Source organism: Neofelis nebulosa, chromosome 5 (genome assembly GCF_028018385.1).
Source record: "Neofelis nebulosa isolate mNeoNeb1 chromosome 5, mNeoNeb1.pri, whole genome shotgun sequence".
Classification (NCBI taxonomy): Eukaryota; Metazoa; Chordata; class Mammalia; order Carnivora; family Felidae; genus Neofelis; species Neofelis nebulosa.
This window is the reverse complement of record NC_080786.1, coordinates 30466223-30486570: the sequence shown is the minus strand read 5'-3', so window position 1 is coordinate 30486570 and position 20348 is coordinate 30466223. Positions and strand designations below refer to the sequence as shown.

Sequence of the window (20348 nt, the reverse complement as noted above, 5' to 3'; positions counted from 1 at the left end):
TACCCTACAATCCAGCAATCACACTACTAGATATTTACCCAAAGAATGCAAAAATACTCATTCAAAGGGATATATGCACCCTGATGTTTATAGAAGTATTATCTACAATAGCCAAATTATGGAAACAGCCCAAGTGTCCATCAACTGATGAATGGATAAGGAAGAGGTGATATATAAATACAATGAAATATTACTCAGCCATAAAATAAGAATGAAATCTTGCCATTTGCAATGACATGGATGGAGCTAGAGAAGATTATGCTAAGTGAATTAACTTAGTCAGAGAAAGACAAATACATATGATGTTTCCTAAATGTGGAATTTAAGAAGCAAAACAAGCCAGCAAAGGGGGAAAGGGAGGGGTGGGCAAACACAAAACAGACTCTTGACTGCAGAGAACTGGTGGTTGCTAGAGGGGAGGTGGTGGGGGATGGGTGAAATGGGTGAGGAGGGTTAAGGAGTACACTTTAAGAACACTTGTGATGAGCAGCCAGTGATATATGGAATTGTTGAATCACTGTATTGTACACTTGAAACTAATATAACACTCTTAACCATCCTGGAATTTAAATGAAAACTTAAAAAAAAAATAAAGTCCATCTTGTCATAAGATGAGATAAGATGAGATAAGATAAGATAAGAAAGAAAGAATTAGTAGTATAGTGTAGTAAATAGTAAAGTAAAGCATAGTAAAGTATATAGTAAATAGTAAAGTATAGTATTGGTGCAAAGATAAATAAACCAATAGAATAGAATAGAATAGGGTAGAATCGAGAATCCAGAAATAAACCCATGCACATAAGAACAACAGGATTTTGGAGCGCTTGGGTGGCTCGGTCAGTTAAGTATCCAACTTCATCTCAAGTCCTGATCTCATGGTTCATGAGTTTGAACCCTGAATCAGGCTCTCTGCTGTCAGCGCAGAGCCCACTTTGGAGCCTCTGGCTCCCCCTCTCTCTGACCCTCCCTCCTTCACTCTCTCTCTCTCTCTCTCTGAAAAATAAATAAACATTTTGTTAAAAAGAACAACTGGTCTTTGACAAAGACACAAAAGTAATGCAGTGGAGACAGTATATCATTTATAACAAATTGTGCTGGAGTAACTGGATATGTACATGCAAAATAAAGACTACGAAGGAAGAAGAAAGGGGGTGTGGAGAGAGAACCTGGAGTCACTCCTTGCACCATTAATAAAAATTAACTCAAAATGGATCATAATCCTTAACATAAGAGCCCAAACTACACAACTCTCAGAAAACACAGGAGTAAATCTTCATGACTTTATGTTAATCATTGTACCTAGCAGCTTTGTTTATAATAGTCAAAAGTGAGGAGCCTGGGTGACTCAGTTGGTTGAACTTCTGACTCTTGGTTTCAATTCAGGTCATAATCCCAGAGTTGTGGGATTGAGCCCCACATTGGGCTCTGCACTGAACATGGAATCTGCTTGGGATTCTCTCTCTCTCTCTCTCTCTCTCTCTCGATCTCTCTCTCTCTCTCTCCCTCTCTCTCTCAAAATAAATAAATAAACTTTAAAAAACAAAAAATATAATAGCCAAAAGCTGGGGGGAAAAATCAACTGCCCATCAAAAGATGAACAGATGAACAAATTATGGTACATCCATACAATGGAATACTACCTAGAATAAAAGCAAATGAACTATTGACACACACAACAGCATGGATGAATCTCAGAGGAACTCTGTTGAGTGAAAGAAGCCAGATAAAAGGAAGACCTACTGGATGATTCCATTTCTATAAAAGTATAGAAAAGGCAAACTCATCTATAGGAACAGAAAGGCAATCAGTGGTTATCTGGGGAGGGGGAGGGGGAGGAGTGAAGAGAGGGGCTATAAAGGGGCACAGGAAACTCTGGAGGTAATGGGCATCTTCATTACTTTGATCCTGGTGACAGTTTTATGGGTGCATATATTAAGTCAAAACTTAACACATTGTTCAGTGTAGTTTATTATATGCCAATGATAACTCAATAAAATTATTTTTTTTTGATATCCACAAGCATGGTAGGGGGTCAGCAGAGAAGCCCTTGCCAGGTGGCTAGAGCTCAAGAGCAGAGCTCACTCCACCGCCACAGGCTGCCCCCAGATGGCCAAAGTCTGTTGGCAGGAGCTCTGTGTGTGAAAACTACAGCTGGAATAGCTGGAATTCTTCATATAAATTCCAGGAAATCCAGGGACTTCTGGGCACCATATGAAAACATAAGAGGGAAAAAATGGCTCATTTTCTGAGAAAAATGAAGCATATTTTATGGGGTCATGGAGCCTCTGAAACATCACCAACAACCCTTTTTCCTGGTGCCTGTTGGGGCTGGGAGTGGATATGGAGGAAAGAAAAGCCCAGTCCTGCCTGCCCTTCCCAGCCAGGGTCTCACACAGAGGCAGTCTGGCACCCATCGAGGCTGGCAGAAGGGGACGGAGAAGATGGAACTCCTGTAGGCATCCAGGGGGGATAGAGGCAGGCTGGTGCAGGAGCCCTGAACTCAGAGGCGGGGGGAGTTGAGGTGTTCCGGTGAGTCAAAGCAGGGGCATCAGTGTGACCCTGAGGGAGGCTGTGTCACCTGCGGCTTTCCCTGGTGTCCAGACTGAGGTGGAGGCTGTTCCCAGCAAGGACGAGCTCTTCTCTGCAGGTAAAGGTGCACACATATACGGACGCAGGGGCCCTGACTGTGGGCAAAGCAGCAAATCTATTATCCCGGCTTCCTAACCAGATGGAGCTCTTTATAAGCACGGTTTATCACTTTGTAACAAGGCCTCTTCCATTCAACAGACCCTGAGTGTTTTCCCACGCGCCCAGCACTCACCTGGAAATCCCGGCCCTCGTGGAGCTTACATTGCGGTGGGAAAAACAGGCCATATGCAAGACAAATAAGTAAATACACAAAGTGCCAGACAGCTATAAAGGCAGTGCACAGAAATTAAGCAGAGAATGGGGACAAGGAGAATGGAAGGGGATGTGAGTGGAACTAGACGAGGAAGGGGGGGAGTCACAAGAAGTTCTAGTGGGACCCTACCTTATCTCTCTGTGGTGGATTTTTTCCCTGAGAGCAGACCACAAAGAATCCAGGTGAACTTTGTTGATCCCCTGGCAGCTGTCACCAAGACCCACTTGTGTTCCTCAGCAGCTCTGACATGAGGAAGACGTGATGACGGCCCCACCACAGATCGTTCCTGGGGGCTATTCAGCCCTGGGTCCAGTGATGAGCCAACTACCCCCCGAACTTTAGTACTTTCCTCATTTCCCTTCCAAGACTACTCTCACTAACCCCACCTCCTAAACGCAGGAAGCTCCTGCCCCTCAGACTCTCATCATTTTCTTAGTTGTCACCATGTACATACACCTTCCATTTATTCAGCCCTATTTGTCTGCCCATGGTCATACCGCACCAATTCCCACTTCTGAGCCTTTTTCCTATGCTGCTCCTTGCCTAGAATGCCCTCCTATTCAAACACTTTTCATACTCAAAGGTGAAGCTCTAACCAACCTATTTCCAGAACCTCTCCCTTCCTGTGTCAGCCCTATGAATCCCCTCTTCTTGATCTCCAGGAGCACACCACATTGAGGCAATGTTGTCCCTTTGTCTCACTGTCATCTCCCTAAGGCTAGCTTGGTCCCTGCAGCCACCTTGGGTGTTCCTCTTGTGTCTTTACTTCTTCTCTAGGCCTGAGATGCAAGATTATGCTGAGCACACAAAAGGTATGCCACAGATATAACTCATTCCTCCCTCAAAAACAAGCCTTTGCTTTGTCCAAATTTCCTCCTCTCCATCTGAGAAATGGAAATGGTTTGGAAAATTCCAGCATGGGAGTGTTCAGCCTTATTTGAGTTGTGCAAGTGGGAAAAAATGTGCTTTTCCCCGAATTAACAAATTCCCCAGCCTTTCCTCTGAAAGCAACTTACAAACCTCTGAGCCCAATGTGTAAGCTTGCCAACGTCTTCACCTCTCTGAAGACTGAATTGTCCTCCTGTCTGTATGTCTCATGCACATGTGCATTTGTGGGTGAATGAGGAGGCTGGAATCAGAGTAGAAGTTAACCAATCTTGAAAATAAAGCATGTGACAAGTGGAAAGAGGTAAGCCTTTTGATGCCCATGTCCCTTGGCTTTCCAGCGTACTGAGGAAACAATTTCTTAACAGCAGTATGCCCCTACCTGTCTCTATTCTCCCCCTCTGCATGTATCCAAATTCACCCATCCATCCATTCAACAAACACTAATTGAAAGTCAAATGTGGTTGGCAGTTTCTAAAATGGCTCCCATGTTCCCACTTCCTGGTGCTCATATTCTTGTGTAATCCCCTTCCCTTCAGTAGGCACTGGACTTGCTTCTAATGACTAGAATACAGTCAAAGTGATGGGACATCAAATTCAACATTAGTTTACAAAAGACGGTAACTTCTGCCTTGGTCACAGTCTCTTTGCCGTTCTTGTTTACTCACTATGATGAGGTCAGCTGCCACGTGGTGAGATGCTCTATGAGGAGCTAGAGTGCCAGGAAATGGAGGGCAGACCTTGGCCAACAGCCTGGTGAGGAACTGAGGTCAGTCAGCAGATTGCAAGACACTGAAGGCTGTCAACAATGCTGTGGGCTTGAAGCCGGTCCTTGCCACTGAGTCTTCAGAGGATAGCACAACCATAGCGGTCTTGTGATGGAGGCTGAGTGGGGGATCCAGCCACCTGCATCCATGTTCCTGACCCACGGTCACTGCAAGATAATAAATGCTATTGTTGCAAGCTTCTGCATTTTGGACTAATTTGTTATGAGGCAATAAATAATTCATACACCAACTATGTGCCAAGCACTCTTGTTGGCCCTGGAGCATAGGAAAGGACAAAACATCTTTGCCCGCATGTAGGTGACAGTCTAGTGAGGGAAGGCAGATGATAATTAAAGTATGGTGACAGAAAAAGCTAAAGCAGTGAAGAGGAATGGTTTTCAGGTGGCTGGTGAGGTGGGGGTGTCAGTGGTTGTAGCCTTTTACATGGGTGTTTGGAGAGGTCTGAGAAGGTGGCATTTGAGCAGAGACCTGTGGTGAGAGCATGAGCCCCGGGCATCCAGGGGAAAAGTGTTCCAGACAGAGGAACAGTCTAGAATGAGTTTTTGTTTTGCTCGGCAAAATAAAATTTAGAGAAGGAGAAACTTTCAGCTTCTCTTTTTAGCCTGTAGAAAAATATCTAAACATAGGCAGCCCACCCGAAATGCATTCCAACTTTCTTCCTGCTCCAGAGAGAGAGAACTCAGAGTCCAGACAGAAGTAAGCTGTGTTTCTGTTTTGTTTGTTTCCTATGTCCTTGATAGAGGCAGTTACTCAGCTTGGCAGGTGGGACTTTGTGATTTTGAGGGGAGGAAGGAGACCATGTCATGCCTCTCTGCCCTGTCCTCCCCTCTGTGTGGCTTTCCTGCTTGGTGTGGAGTATAGGATGTGGGGGCTGGGCAGCTGAGACCCCAACCCAGAGGGATACCCTCTGGAGAAGACTTGAATTGCCCAATTCACTCTGGGCTCCCTGGAACCATCAATTCACCTTGGGCCTGACCCTCTCAAGGTCTAAGAAATCCAGCCAGAGCCACTCTTGCTGCCAAGAGTTGGTGGGAGCCGGGGGCACTGAAGACCACTCTCTTGCATCTGCACAGGACTCAGGCTTATCTGAGGAATGTATGGGGAGAGCAGTTTACAAAACGTTTTTTGAGCTGCCCTATGAAGAAAGTAGTCCTGATAAAGTTATTCTGTTTGCGGGAAAGTGGAGGTTTGGGTAGACTCAGCGTCTCCCCTTCCCCCACCACCTGCTCAGAGGCAGGCTGGACACTGAAGCTTTGACACCAAGCTGACTGATGGACAACGCTGATTTGTCAGAGGGGATGCCAAGAGCAGTTCTCCTTCCAAAATCTGATCAGGTCCAGATCTGATCCTCTGGCCCAAGTCAGGATTGAATGAATGACTGCCTCTGACTTCTGTCAAATTCTGGCTTTACTTGATCGCTTTCACACCCACGAAATGGGGTGTGAACTTTCCACCCGGCCCATGTTATCCAAAAGGACAGCCTGGCTTTACATGGGCCTTCCCTGGACAGCCAACAGTGCTCTGCTTCTCCAGACACAGAGGAAAGATGGTGTAAAGACATTTCTAACCAATAAAAATGGGAAGCTCTTGTTACCAGCAAACCCTCATTCAGGGAACACTTCTAGAGCAAGAGGAAAATGATCCCACGTGGATGCATGGAGATGAGGAAAGGAATGGAGAGCAATGAAAAGGGTAAAGCTATGGGCAAAACTAAATGAATATCGATGACATATAAGAAAATAATAATAATGTCTTGTGAGGTTTAAAATATACGTGGAATTAAAATTCAGGACAACAAGAGCACAAAGATGGGAGGGGAGTCATGGAGTTAACGTGTTCTAAAATCTTTGCATTGTCCTGGAAGTGGTAAAAGTAGTAATTTATATTAAACTTTAATAAGTCAGGAGGACATTTTGTAATCTCTAGGGTGACCACTGCAAACAATAATAAAAGATTATACAACTAATAAGGTAAATGGAATGGAAGAATAACAAATACTTATAAAGTAAGAAAGGAAAAAGGGAATATAAAACAAGTGAAACAAAAGACAAACAGTGACTTGATGGATTTAAACCCAAAAATGTTAGTAATTTCATTAAATACACATAGGTTAAATGTTCCAATTAAAATCAAAGGATGTCAGCCTGGATTCGTTTCAAGGAAGGCTGACTGACTCAGGCAGCATGCACCCTCTTGCCTGCTCCTCTTAATCTTAACCCTCTTAATAGTTGGGAGATTGACTTGATAGCTGGAGCTGCAGTGGTCATCCTGCAACCATGAGGCTGAGCCCAGAAGCTGTGGCCAAAGGATGAAGGAGCAGAAAGATTAAAAGGAGCCTGGGACACAGAAGATGCTGGGAGCTACCATACCAGCCCTAGGTGACCCACCTCCAGATTTCATGCTTTGTGAAAGAAAAGTAAATCCCTAACTTCTCCCATTCAGTACATTGTCTTTCCATTTTGTCAATGGTTTCCTTTGCTGTGCAAACCCCCTTACTTGGGTGTAGCTCCAAAAGCTTATTTTTGCTCTTGTTTCCCTTGCCTAAGGACACATACCTAGAAAAAATACTGCTAAGGCCAATATCCAAGAAATTGCTACCTATGTTTTTTTCCAAAAGTTTTATGGTTTCAGGTCTCATATTTAGGTATTTAATCCATTTTGAGTTTATTTTTGTGTATGACATAAGATAGTGGTCCCGTTTCATTCTTTTACATGTGGTTGTCCAGTTTTCCCAACACCATTTGTTGAAGAAACTATTTTTTGCATTGCATATTCTTGCCTCCCTTGCATTAGATTAATTGACCATATATGCATGAGTCTATTTCTGGGGTCTCTATTCTGTTCAATTGATCGATGTATCTGTTTCTGTGCAGGAAAGGGAACCCTCATGCACTCTTTGTTGGTGGGAATGTAAATTGGCACAGTCACTGTGGAAAACAGTAGAGAGGTTCCTCAAAAAAATGAAAAGTACCATGGGATCCAGTAATTTCGCCATTGAGTATTTCCCTAAAGAAAACGAAAACACTAATTCGAAAAGATATTATGCACCCCTATGTTTATTGCAGCATTATTAACAATAGCCAAGTTGTAGAAGCATCGCAAGTATCCATCCATAGATGAGTGGATAAAGATCTCTCTCTCTCTCTCTCTCTCTCTCTCACACACACACACACACACACACACACACACACACTGGAATATTACACAGCCATAAGAAAGAATAAGATCTTGTCATTTGTGACAACATGGACAGACCTAGAGGGTATTATGCTAAGTGAAATAAGCCAGACAGAGAAAGACAAATACCATATGATTCCACTTACATGTGGGATCTAAACAAACAAACAAGCAAAAAACAGAAACAATATCATAAAACAGACTGGTGGTTGCCAAAGGGGAACAGGTTGGAGGGACAGGTGAAATAGGTGAAGGGGATTAAGAGGTACAAACCTCCAGTTATAAAATAAATAAGCCATATGGATGAAAAGCACAGCATAGGGAATATAATCAATAATATTGTAACAATGTTGTGTGGTGACAGATGGTGACTACACTTGCCATGGTGAGCATAGAACTGTCATATCACTGTGAGTGCCATATACCTGAAATCAGTGTAACACTGTATTTTAACTATACTTCAATAAAAATAAAATAAAATAAACTTAACTGTAAGTCACTCTGTGTTGTGTCTAATACTCATGCTTAAGTACAATCTCTGATACACAAGTTTTAGGACATTACATCTGCCAAACTCACTCAGTGTCAGATACTAACCTTAAACCAATTAAACCCACTGGATCGTGCACCATGTAAAACCTCTAAAGAGCACAGTGTGACTCACTCTAAGGGCAGAGTCCACTTAGACCAATTAGACCTCAGGGGGGTTTAATGGATTGGGCCCAGTCACACAAATACCACTAAGTGCCCATCTCACAACCAAAAGGATATTGCTATAATACTTTATAAACAACTTAAATGGGTTGGGAGGGGGGTTTCTTGTAGGCAGCCAACAATTATAAAACAATATGGGTCTTGCCATGGCAAGAACAAGTGTCCATGAGTTTATTCTATTCAGTCAACAATAATTATACAGCACCCACTATGCACCGAACATTGCTCTAGCCATCAGGGAGACAGCAAGAAACAAAATACAGAACTCCCCTGCCTAGCACAGTTTACGTGCTAGTGAGGGAGACAAAAAAATAAGCAAATACGTAAGTGAGACAAATTGCATGTAGAATGGTAAAAAGTTGATGGCGGAAAAAAGTGGAAAGAAGAGAACAGAGAATGGGGTAGATTGCAATTTAAATAATGATTATTCAGTATGTTCAGGGGAGGTCATACTGGAAGATGATATTTGATAAAGACCTCAAAGGAGTGAGTAGGCGATAAATGACAAGGCAAAATGTTTCAATCAGCTCTTGCAAAGGTAAGAGGAAGGAGTTGGGAAGGATATAACTTGTCCTCATGAATGGCTTTGGCCAAGGGTGTTGCTTGCTGAAGAACTGGCTTTGAGTCTTAGCAAGGGGGAACTTGGCTTGTGGGAGGTCCCACTGCTGAGTGGTGTAAGGTGAGAATTTAGAGACTTCTCAGCAGAGAGGATAATTATCGTGCACGTCCTGGATGCCGTTAGAAGGAAGGTTCCATTCATGCTCCCAACAGCCCTCTGTATGAAGTGGGTTCTGTTATGATGCTCATTTTACACACAAGGAGAGGGAAGCTTATCTTTCTGCCCAAGGTGGTAAAGCCAGTGGGTATGGAGGGAGGCTTCTTGAGCTGCTGCCATCAGCACCTCACAGGCCCACCCTTCGATCTCCAGGAAATGCCCATCAGGGTGACATGCAGGAAGATCAGGGCTTGAAGATAGTGTGGAAGGAAAGGAAAGAGATAGTGTGGAAGACTTGCCTCCCCCTTCCACCTTGGAGAGCCTGGCTGAGCCTGTCCCTCGTCCTCTTGACTGTGGCATTGACAGGGGTTTCATGGGTTCTGGGGGCAGGGGCAGCATAGATGCGTGCAAGGGACCGTTGGCCAAGTCTCAGCATTAGGGCTTCACAGCTGCAGAGACAAAGGGCTCTGCCTTTACCTCCACCATATTGGGAAGCACCACCCCTCCACCCCATTCCCCCATCCCTACCACTACCCTGGACCTTCCCCCTTTGGCCAGTTTTTCCTCATGCAGATGAAGTGGATTTCTTGGCAGCACTTTTACAGGACCCTTGACCCAAAGGGAAGGGTCTGAAATGTACAGGGTACATAGCTCTCTTAGGGAGAATTTATGGGAGGGCTCTGCCTCTCTCTCTTCCTACCCTTTCCTCCCTGCAGCCAATGTACCAATGTTTCCTCTGACCTCAGAGGAAACTCCTCTTGTGCCTCTCTAGGGTCACTCCTTTGTCCCAGTGCTGGATTTCATGTCTTTTCCAGCACCAGTCACATTGGATCTGGGATGGGGTTGGGAAGAGTTTGCCAAACAGAATCTGAAAAAGCAGGGCAGGTGGTCAAGACCCACTGGGCTTCCGACAGACTTTCGGCAAGGGCTCCCCTAAATGTGGGATGCGTTGTCTCAGTCTCCAACTCTGGAGCTCTCAGATTCCCCACTAGGACGTTAGACTCTACACTGTGATTTGCCCATACCTGATACCTCCTGAGATCAGTCTACTTTCTTTCAGCCTGTCTTCACTTACGTGGGTGCCTTAAACAAAATATACAGTTTCTTTCCTGCAGGGAATTTTAGACTCTTCATATAGGTTGACACCATTGTGAACCTCTAAGAAAGGAACACTGTTTATGGAGTCTCTCTAGCATATCTGACCTCAGGTTTTGAGGAACACTTCACAAGGCCAGCACACAGCATACCCTGAGAGCCTCTGCACAAAATAAGTCAGACATTATGATGTGTCCCAAATGACTCCAGTATCTTGCCCAGTCAAACAACACAACAGTTCAATGGTGCTGAAAGGCCAAGTGCTCTGCCCTTAGGAGGCAGTCAAGGTGGGCCTGGGAGCAGCAGTGTTCTCCCAGCCATCCTCTCCTATGAATGCACCTAGAGGAAATGGGCGAGAGTGGAAGCAAGTGGGGTGCCTGGGTGGCTCAGTCGGTTAAGCAACTGACTTTGGCTCAGGTCATGATCTCACCCTCGGTGAGTTTGAGCCCTGCATCAGGCTCTGTGTTGACAGCTCAGACCCTGGAGCCTGCTTTGGATTCTGTGTCTCCCTCTCTCTGCTCCTCCCCTGCTCACTCTCTCTATCTCTCTGTCTCTTAAAAATAAATAAACATTAAAAAATTTTTTTCTTAAAGTGGAAGCAAGGACAACTGTGGGCCAGCCTTCTCCTGGATACTGGGTTTGGTGAAGGCAAGATGGCAACTATTTTTTTAAGTTTATTTATTTATTTTGAGAGAGAGTGAGAGAGAGAGAGCCAGCTGGGGAGGGGCAGAGAGAGAGGGAGACACAAAATCCCAAGCAGGCTCCGTACCGTAAGAACAGAGCCCAACGTACTGCAAGAACAGAGGTCAAACTCACAAACTGTGAGATCATGACGTGAGCCGAGATCAAGAGTCGGACACTTAACCAGCTGAGCCACCCAGGCACCCCCAAGCAAAATGACATCTACAGAGAGTACCACATGCCTCCTGGAACCCCAGCTCAGCCTCTGGGCCTCTAAGTCCCCTCAAGTTTAAAAAGCCTCAAGTCACCCTTTGCCAAGTCTTGGTGGCAGCCCTGTGGTACCAAGGTAGCAGAGTCCCACGTGTCATCCAAGCTGTCACAGAAGCACCCCTATCCCTGGCTTATCCCTTGGCGGATGTTTGGGAACCCAGTGCACAGCAGGCCCTGGAGTCATAGAACCAGCCGAACAACCCTGAGCTTTCCAGCTTCCTGCCCCAAGTGCCCGCACCAGTCCTGACAAGGTCTGGAATGAGCCACCTCAGTAAGAAAAATCAAGAGGAGGCTGAGTCCAACCAAATGGGGAGGGGAGAGCAGTACCATTTTCCTGCTTCTGCCCCAAATCTGCCTACTGGGTGGGAAAGAGATGAAAGGAAAAAACCTAACCCCTCAGCAAAAGAAATCAGGAGAGGAGAGCGCAAGCAGGAGAGGGATCTCAACAAAATTCTGGAAAATGGAATGCAGACAGATGAGGTTATAGCTTTCTCCCCACAGCCGAGTGTCTGGGAGGGGGAAGAAGCAACCTCAGCAGAGCCTCAAACAATCTTAGCAAATGAAGCCACTGGACACACAAGACAGGGGCAAGGGTGAGGCAGAAACCAGGTGAGCTGTCTGACAGCTTTATGAAGAGGAGATCCCCTCCTTTGCCACATGAGAAGATCAGCACCTCATTCTGTACCACTCTCCTCCCTCCACCCCTGCTGCCAGAGTAGAGAGACTGAGAGGGGAGGGGTCTGGCATAGCCCACTTTTCCCAACCCCCTCTGCTTCCTGTTCTGCTGTCCAAACACTGGCTGCCAGGCTTTCAGCCTCCAGGCAGGAGATTTGGAGGGTCCTTCACTGGGAAGCTGACTGGCCCAAGGGAAATGATCTACATATTCTACTATTTGGGAGTCCCCATCATCACAGCCAGAACCTTATCCCATCGTTTCTCTGTGAGACCCTCCAAAAGCCCAGCTCTGCATCCACATGGGGCTTCCATCAGCTGTTAAATGCCTCCTTCTTAAATAGGACCAGACAGCCAAGAATCAAAGTCATTTGGGGAAGCCTTAACTACGAAAAACAGAGACCAAAACAAACAAACAGAAAAAATGAACTCCAAGGAAACAAGAGATAATGTGGAGATTGGAATAAGAAAACAATTTTCATTGTAATTACTACTCCCGGGGGGGGGGGGGGGGATACAAGAAGATAATTCATGAAACAAGAAGATGATGTTATAAAAGGGAACACTGGATTAAAACCAGCTCTTGAAAATTAAAACTGATAACAAAAATATAGAAGGGTTGAAATTTCCCAGAAAAATAAAAGGTAACGGCAGTGGTTGGGGGGGGAGTTGTTTAAAATTTAGAGAATCATTTCGGGAGCTCTAAAATCCAAATAACTGGAGTTTCGGAAAAGAGAACAGTTAAATTGGAGAAGAGTAACAACAGATGCATATGGGAAACTTCTCAGCACTTAGGGACATGAAGTGCCAGACCAATGGGTCCACAAAGCACGCAAAACAAAGGACAAAATCATATCAAGGCACAACACTGGGAGATTTCAGAACATCAGACGTGTTGAAAAAATCCTCAAAGCTTTAATCCTCAAAGAAAGAAACAGAAAACATTTTAAATCCAGGGATCAGCAATCAGAATCACATCATTGTTTTCCACGGCAACAATGGAAGTAAGAAGGCAATGAGGCAACCTTTTCAAATATAGAAGAAAATTATTAAATTATTTGTAACCTAGGGTTTTATACCCAGCCAAGTATCAGTCCTGCAGAAGAGTACAATGAAGAGATATTAAGACATGAAAGATTTTTTGCCTCCCACAGATCCATTCCTAAGAAGCTACCAGAAGACAAAGACAAGGAATCTGGGAAACAGGGAAGCAAAGTGGGGGAAGGACCATCAATGGAGCCAAAGGGAGGTCCCAAGATGAAAGCTGTTTGGTGCGACCAGACAACAACCCATCCCAACTCCCCCGAAGGGATGCCACAGATCAAACTGGACCTGATAGCACACCAGTGGGCCTATGACACGCACGGAATGGAATTTTAGGATTCTGTCTGTCCGTTTGGGCACAAGTCAATGCTAAATATACAGCACACCTAGAAGATGAAAAATGAGGTAGACATCTAACTGCAATAAAAACAAAAGTTAAATAAGAAACATGGCATAGTATATGATTCAGCTATTAATACCATATACATAGTCATAACAATATAAACACTGAATAGTAATTTAACCAAAACGTGGCATGTAGACACATCAAGAGAATGAGGGAAGAGAAGTGTGTGTGTGTGTGTGTGTGTGTGTGTGTGTGTGTGTGTGTGGTACATAAGAGAGCTATATCCTAACCTTTTGTAGTAGGAAATAGGTAGATAATACCTAAAACAGAAACACCAGGAAATAAAGAAGTCCATTTTTTTTAAATTTAAGTTTAAATGATAGAACATGTAAGACTTAAAAGTGGTTGTCTCTTGGGAATGGAACTTGATGAGGAAAAAGTGGAACAGGGCGCTATTTTTGCATTATAGTGCTATCTGACTTTTAAATTTTTTTTCTTTCTTATTGAGGTATAGTTACAATAACAAACTGCTCTTATTTAAAGTACACAATCTAGGGACTGGGTGGCTCAGTCGGTTAAGTGTCTGACTCTTGGTTTCCACTCAGGTCATGATCTCACAGTTTGTGAGTTTGAGTCCACATCGGGCTCTGCACCGACAGTGCACCATCTGCTTGGGATTCTCTCTCACTGCCCCTCCCCACCTCTCCCTTTCAAAATAAATAAATAAACTTAAAAAAAATAAAGCACATAATTTGATGTTTTGGCATGTACATATATTATATATATATACATATATATATATAATATATATATATGTATATATATATACACACACACACACACACACACCACAAAGTGTCCCTTTATAATCCCTCCCTCTCAGGACCACTCCTGGAGAAGGACATATGGGTGGCTGGAGGTCAGTGGCTCAACGTTTTCTGCTTCTGTTTCAGTGAACCAAGGAGTCTGTGCTTCTAGTGCAGGTTCCTCATATGCCAGCATGGGGAAGACACCTCACAGTCCATCTTGGCCTTCAGCTTGAGAAGCACCTCCTTCAGGATGCCTACCATGACACCCTCCCTGTGTGCATACTCCCTTCTTTAAAGATGGAACTCTCCACTCTCTAGTGTACTACCCTCTTTCTCCCCTGCACTCAGTGACCTGTGAGTCTGCAAGGTTGGACACCTTCCATTCGAGGGCCTGGCTCAGAGCAGTTGCTCAGAAAATATTTGTTCAGTGAATACATGAGATACAAAAAGAAATGCATGAATCGTGAATAGGTGAGTAAATGCCAAGTCTTTTCCCATTATCAATTATTTTAAGGTTGTTTGTGTTAAAGATGATATCTCTTTAAAGACTGTGTGAAAGCCCAGGAGAGGCTGAAATAGGAGGAAAGCTCAGAAACACAACTGAGCCATTAATCCATTCGAGGAGCCTGAGAGACATCTGTCCCTTGTATGAAACCCTGTCCCAAACACGCCCCCCTCGACCCTCCTCTGGGATCCAAGACTCCTCTCCGGAGCCCTGGGAGTAGCTAACTCAAGCAGTTGGGGATGAGGATCACTAGGGGGCACTCTTTCATCATATTGGCCCTGCCCCAATGGCCACAGAAGCTTACCCTGGGGTCTTCTACAAGGACCCTGCAAACCAAGGGGCCGGCCTCTTCACATGCTCTGCAGTCTCTTGCCAATAACAGAGAGGGTCTTTCCAAGGAGCAGTGGCACATCCACTAAAACAGTATCCACTCGGTACAAGGTAGCTTTGCAGAAAAGGCAGGTATTTGGGGGCACATTGATATTTCAGAATGACCTTCCTTTCTTTACTGCCTTGAGTGTGTCAGTTCTTAGATCCCCAGTCCCAGCCTGACAGCTGCCCAGGTAAGAATAAACTGAAGGGTACACTCCTGCAATTTACCTATTTACTCACATATCCACTAGACACATTTTCCTTGAAGGACTGGGGACTGGGAGGTTCTGGGCGATTATAGCCCCCAACGTAGGGGGAAGAAATGGGAGCTTACGGCCTGCACAAATCATCCCAGCCTTGGGCCCGCACGAACCTCAGAAGTGGCACAGAGGAAGGCTAGGGGCCCAAGTGGTATGTGTAGTCTGGAAAGTCAGGGCTCCTTCATTTTTTAGGACAGCATTCTCTTAACCTCAACCATTGTGGGACTTAATTTCAAAGATACTCCCTCTCTGGAGAAATTAACCACCCAAACACAAAGACTCTGTGAGGCACCCCTGCCTGATGGAGATTCTGGACCTGGAGTGGAAGGCAAGTGAGTGGTAGGAGAGGATTGGGGGAAAAACCTGGATGGAGGAGGACATGGAGAAGGGGGAATGCAGAACAAAGAGAAGAAGGCCCTTAGCTTGGCTCTTGGAACTGGAGCATTGGAACCTCCATTCCAACATCTAGGTTTTTCCTGTGAATTTACTATCTGCTCCAGATTCTGGTGGGCTTCCTGTTTCCCATAACCTGTCAAAGGAAGTGTCCAGGGGAGGCTGGAAGGGAGAATTTCACAACTAACAGAGCCTTCCTTTGATGTTGCCACCAGGGCCCTGGAGCCCCGCCTCTACCAATCAACCATTTGGGCAATGAGGAGACCATTCTCTTCCCCTCATGTTCCCATTTGGTACAGTGGGACACAATGCCAGATTGAGGCCATATCACAGGCACAGACCCAGCCCCAAGTCCAGGTCTAGGCTAAGGAGGATCCCTTGCTAAGCCCTGTCCACACCTATGATGCAGCCACACCCCTAGGAGCTGAACTTTCCAGAGCAAAGGCATCAAAACTGACTTACTCTGAGAATTGGGTTACCTCTGCATCTTTCCTGGGCAGGATTCCAGACCCAGCCAGCCATGCTGTCACCTGAGAAGAATCATTACCTGCAGGGGGAGAGGGTAAGAGAGAAGGGGAAAAGATGGGTGGAGACGGACAAAGCTGGGAAGAAGAAAGCACTGGCTCACTCACTAGAAGAGCCTCTCCTCCCCTCCCATATGGGAAGATTTATGTACCAGCAGCCTAGCCAACCCAGTGCCCGCCTATGCACACCTGCCCCTGGTACATCTTTCACCCAACTACCCCGCACAGCCAGTGTGGCAACCAGCTCAGGCAGGCTTCACTGAGGCCTCTGGCTCTGCCTTGCCTGGGAGGCCCTGCCCTCTAACCTTCTTACAGAGAGGAGGAGAGAGGAGAAGGAGAAGAGAAAGAGGAAAAGAAAGAAGAAATGTGTGTACATTTCAGCCCCCTCCAGGTTTTGGGATCCCTCCCCCTTCCTGTTGCTCTGGGACACAGAGGTGAGGAGTCACAGGGGCCCATTTAGGTCTACAGCAGGTTTATCCACTCCAAGATGTACTTGCTTGACTCTAGCGGCCTTGAGCGGGCCCCTTTCTGTAACCATCTCAAGAATGTTTGTCAAGCATTTTGTCAGGTACCCCCCCCCCCCCAAACGTCCCTGAAAGATAGGACTCTACCATATGACCTTTCCCCTGATTTTGCAATCCCAGAGGGCACATGCTTACTCTCATACCTCCACCAAGTGTCTCCAAGAAGAATTCCATCCACGGGGTAAAGCCACCTGGGACCTCTTCTTCTCCCTTCCTTTTCAGTTCTAAAATTTTTACCAAGTGTATCTAGTTGGGACAGTGACATATTGGCCTTAGCTTCTCTTTGTGAGATGGTCTTTGGATGGCCAAATACCCCTTAGCTTGGCACAAAAGACTTATGTTCTCATTTGTCTCAGAGCCGATCATTATTTGTAACGCAATATTTAGCTTCTGAGTAAATCACACACACAGACACACATCTTTGGGGAGGACTTCATTAAAAATTAACAATGTCCCTGGCTAGTAAATAGCTCTTTGAACTTAAAACGTTTTCTCATCCCTGGTCTCTCCAGCAGATCTGGGGCTTGTAAACTCCATGGTGAGGGGAGGAAAGGACCTTACTGGGGGTAGGACTCAGCCTTCACTCTCTCAGGGGATAGGGTCCTGAGTCCCCCACATGCAGATGTTGGGAGGCCCAGTGTGGTCAGGGCTCAGGAGTGGCACACAGAACTGTGGGAGTAGAGGAGAAAGGCGGCTGGGAAGAGGGTAAGGAGAGGTGGGTAGGGTGTGTCTGAAGAAGAGGTGTAGGCCAGCACAGATGGACCAGCCTAGAGGAAAAGTGGGGGAGGGAGCATCCTAGGGGCAGAGGAAAGAACTTCATCCAGGTCAAGAATAGCAGGACCAAGATGGGTGGACACCAGGGAGGGCCCTGACTGGCAGGGGTATAGGAGGGAATGAAGCTGAGACTGAAACAGAGCAGATGGAGAGAGGAGGGCTCCCAGAGTCTGTCTTGGACCCCTAGGGAGCCCGGGTTCCGGTGGCAACGGAAGGGTTTTGAGAAAGAAAAACTGAGCAGCCCAGAGGTTGCCTGGCTTCATCGCTCACGCTCTCTGTGACCCTGGGGCAAGCTAATTAACCTCCCTGAGCCTTGGTTTCCTCACTTATGACACAGGGATGATAACAGAACTCCCCGGGAGGATGATTGGGAGGGCTGACCGGGATGACGAGGCGAAAAGCGGGTGGTGGCACACCGCGCGCACTGCGTAAATTTAGGGGTGCTGATTACTACCTTTTTCCGGAAGAGTTGGACAGAGCGCCTGGCGGCGGGTGATTCAGTTGGTTAGGTGGATCAAATTAACCAGAAGATTTTCAACTCAGATTCACACTTCCTGTGGAGACAGGCCCTAAAAGAGCTGGCGAAGGTGTTTGTAAACAATTACAGGGCAATTCAAAGGTCGCCGCAGACGGTGAAAGCAGTGGGGGGTTAGGGAAGAGGCTCCAGGGGAAGCAGTCTTCTCTTCGCCGGGGGAGGAGGGGCTGGTAGGATCCAAGATAGGCAGGTGTGGACACCTTTGCGGTCTTCCTTCCCTTGAATACACACATACAGACACACGCACGCGCGCGCGCGCGCATCACCCCCCCAAGCCCTCTCCCGCAGCAACACCCAGAACCCCTCAGCGACACGCGATTGCCCATCTCCCGGCGTCATCCCGCCGACAGGGAAGAAGGAGTGAGTGGAAGGCCGGACGCAGTTGGGGGGCGGTAATGGCAGAGGGGATTAATTCTTCTCCCGCAGCCCTGAAGGCAAAGCGTGGCTGTGGCGTGGGGAGAGGCGCAGTGCGTCCTGGAGGGCCCTGGGCCGCGCGGGAACAGAGCTCTGGGGCCGGGCGCCTGGCCCGCAGCGCCGCCTCCCGGGAGGAAGGCGGGGGCCGGGAGGAGGGAGCCGGAGGAGGCGGAGGGCGGAGGAGGGCGGAGGAGGGCGGCGCGCTGAGAGGTTATTTGTGGTTCGCTTTGATCCCGAGGGGGAACCTGAAACTCTCACATTCCTGGCATAGCAGCCGCCTCCGGCGCGGGCCGACCCTGGGGCTGCGCGCTGGGGCCCGAGCGGCCAGAGCGTCGGCGCCACCGCCTAGTGCACACCTCCGCCGCCGAGCTGAGCTGAGCGGAGCTGGGCCGGGTCGTCGGGTCTGACTGCGCCAAGCACCCGGGGGCCGCAGCGGTAAGGAAGGCCGCTCGGCGCTTCGGGGAGCGCTCGGGTCGGGAGAGACGCGTCCAGCCGAAGCCAGAGCCCCCGCGCAGCCCGCTCTTTTCTGGGAGCGGGAGCCCGGCGCTCTAAGCGTCCTCGGGATGCAGTGCGCCCTTTCCAGGAAGCCGCGGGGGCTACCCGGGACCATTCCTCGCTGAGGGCGCTCCGCAATGCGCCTGGGTCGGGGGCTCTAGCTGGCGCGGGGTTCCCTGGGGCTGGGAGAGGGGGCAGCCTCTGGGGAGAGCGTTGTCATGTGTTTTGGGCCGTGGGTTGAAGACAGCGGCGCAGAAAAGGTCAGGAGACGCCGCTTAGAGTTCAAGTTGGGCCCTGGGGCTGATCTGGTTGGTTAGGTGGGGATTACAGGTGTCTTTGCCCCCAACTAGTCCAAGAATTCCTCTTTGTCTTCCTTGGAAAATCCTCTCTGGAGCCACTGACTGGCTCTCACTTAGAAAGAATGCAGCCGGCCGTCCAGCCCGGTGACGTCAGCGTTGGAGCATTTGGAAAACAAAGAGGGCTCGGGAGGCTGGGAGGGAGGCGGACCCGCGACGCTTAAAGAACTCCGTGGGCCTCCGGCTACCCTCCCCTGCTCGCTCTAGGTGCACCGGCGGCCTCCAGGTGTTCGTGGTCGGCTTGGAGTCTGGGTAGGGCGGGATCCCTGGCTGGGGTGCAATCTGACTTAGGGACCGTCGCTTGGGTTCCTTAGGCGAGCGTGAGCCCCGGAGGGAGCCGGAGTTGCGTGCTTACTTAGGAAGGGGGTGGGGGTTCAGAGAACCAGGAGCACTGGTGCAGCAAAGGTGCACGGCCCGGGTCGTGGTCGCAGATTTTAGTAAGGCCTCAGCTGAAGGGATGTGCATCTGAGGCGTCTGACGGGGACAGATTCGGATGAGAGGCCCCGGAAGTGTTCCCTGCTCCCAGGCACACCGTTGGCGGAGAGGAGACCAGGAATCTGTCCAGAAAGCTCTGCATTCCCCGGTCTTTCTCAGCAGGTTTCAGCCCAGACTGATTACTTTAGGAAATGCCCCGCAGATGAAACCTTGGGGCGAATTGATTCCAGTTTGTTTTGCCTCTGGTAACTCTGGAGTCTTGCATCTCCAGCCTCCTGTGTGTAGGGAGAAGGGGCCGCATGGTGGGGTGCCAAGAAGGATGGGTACAGAGATGCCTTCCAGACTCCAATCCCTCTCCTCATTTCTGGGCAGCCAGGAGGAAGGAGCGGATTGGGAATGGCTGCTCTGCCAACCTACCAAGCCCAAATAGCAGCAGGGCACTGGGGCTAGTTCTGTGGCAGAGGAGGCGCCACGTTCTGCCTGCTCCCCTCCCCCCATACACAAGGACCTATGGAGAGATATGGTTTTGTTTGGTTTTCCCTGAATCTAGTTTGGAGGTTTGTGTTGGAGGAGGCTGTGGGAAGGAAGCCAGGTGAGGTGGGCGGTCTTCCAGGACATGAGCCACTGAGAGCCCAAGCTCAGAAGAGAATACCTTCCTCAGGA

General features: G+C 47.7%; 1 protein-coding gene and 1 long non-coding RNA gene across 7 annotated transcripts in view; one reads left to right on the top strand and one right to left on the bottom strand.

Annotated features, from left to right (window-relative positions):
* Positions 1-1950: 1950 nt before the first annotated feature.
* On the bottom strand, positions 1951-18502 carry LOC131511867 (uncharacterized). 2 transcript variants are annotated; one of them, XR_009261785.1, is made up of 4 exons: positions 17905-18502; positions 16091-16175; positions 3032-4721; positions 1951-2684 (listed from the first exon to the last, which is right to left on the bottom strand). It is a non-coding gene; the product is annotated as an uncharacterized LOC131511867 (long non-coding RNA). The 2 variants fall into 2 exon arrangements; XR_009261784.1 differs by having other exon boundaries at positions 1951-4721.
* The window catches only part of AMOTL2 (angiomotin like 2), a 17966-nt gene continuing 15941 nt past the window's right edge, over positions 18324-20348 (top strand). For 2 of the 5 annotated variants that reach the window (XM_058729950.1, XM_058729947.1), the window contains exon 1: positions 18665-18834. The gene's annotated coding sequence lies outside the window, so the exon portion shown is untranslated. Of the gene's footprint in view, positions 18346-18664; positions 18835-19151; positions 19503-20348 lie in introns of those variants that run through there. The other 3 variants (XM_058729949.1, XM_058729948.1, XM_058729951.1) reach the window with 3 other exon arrangements.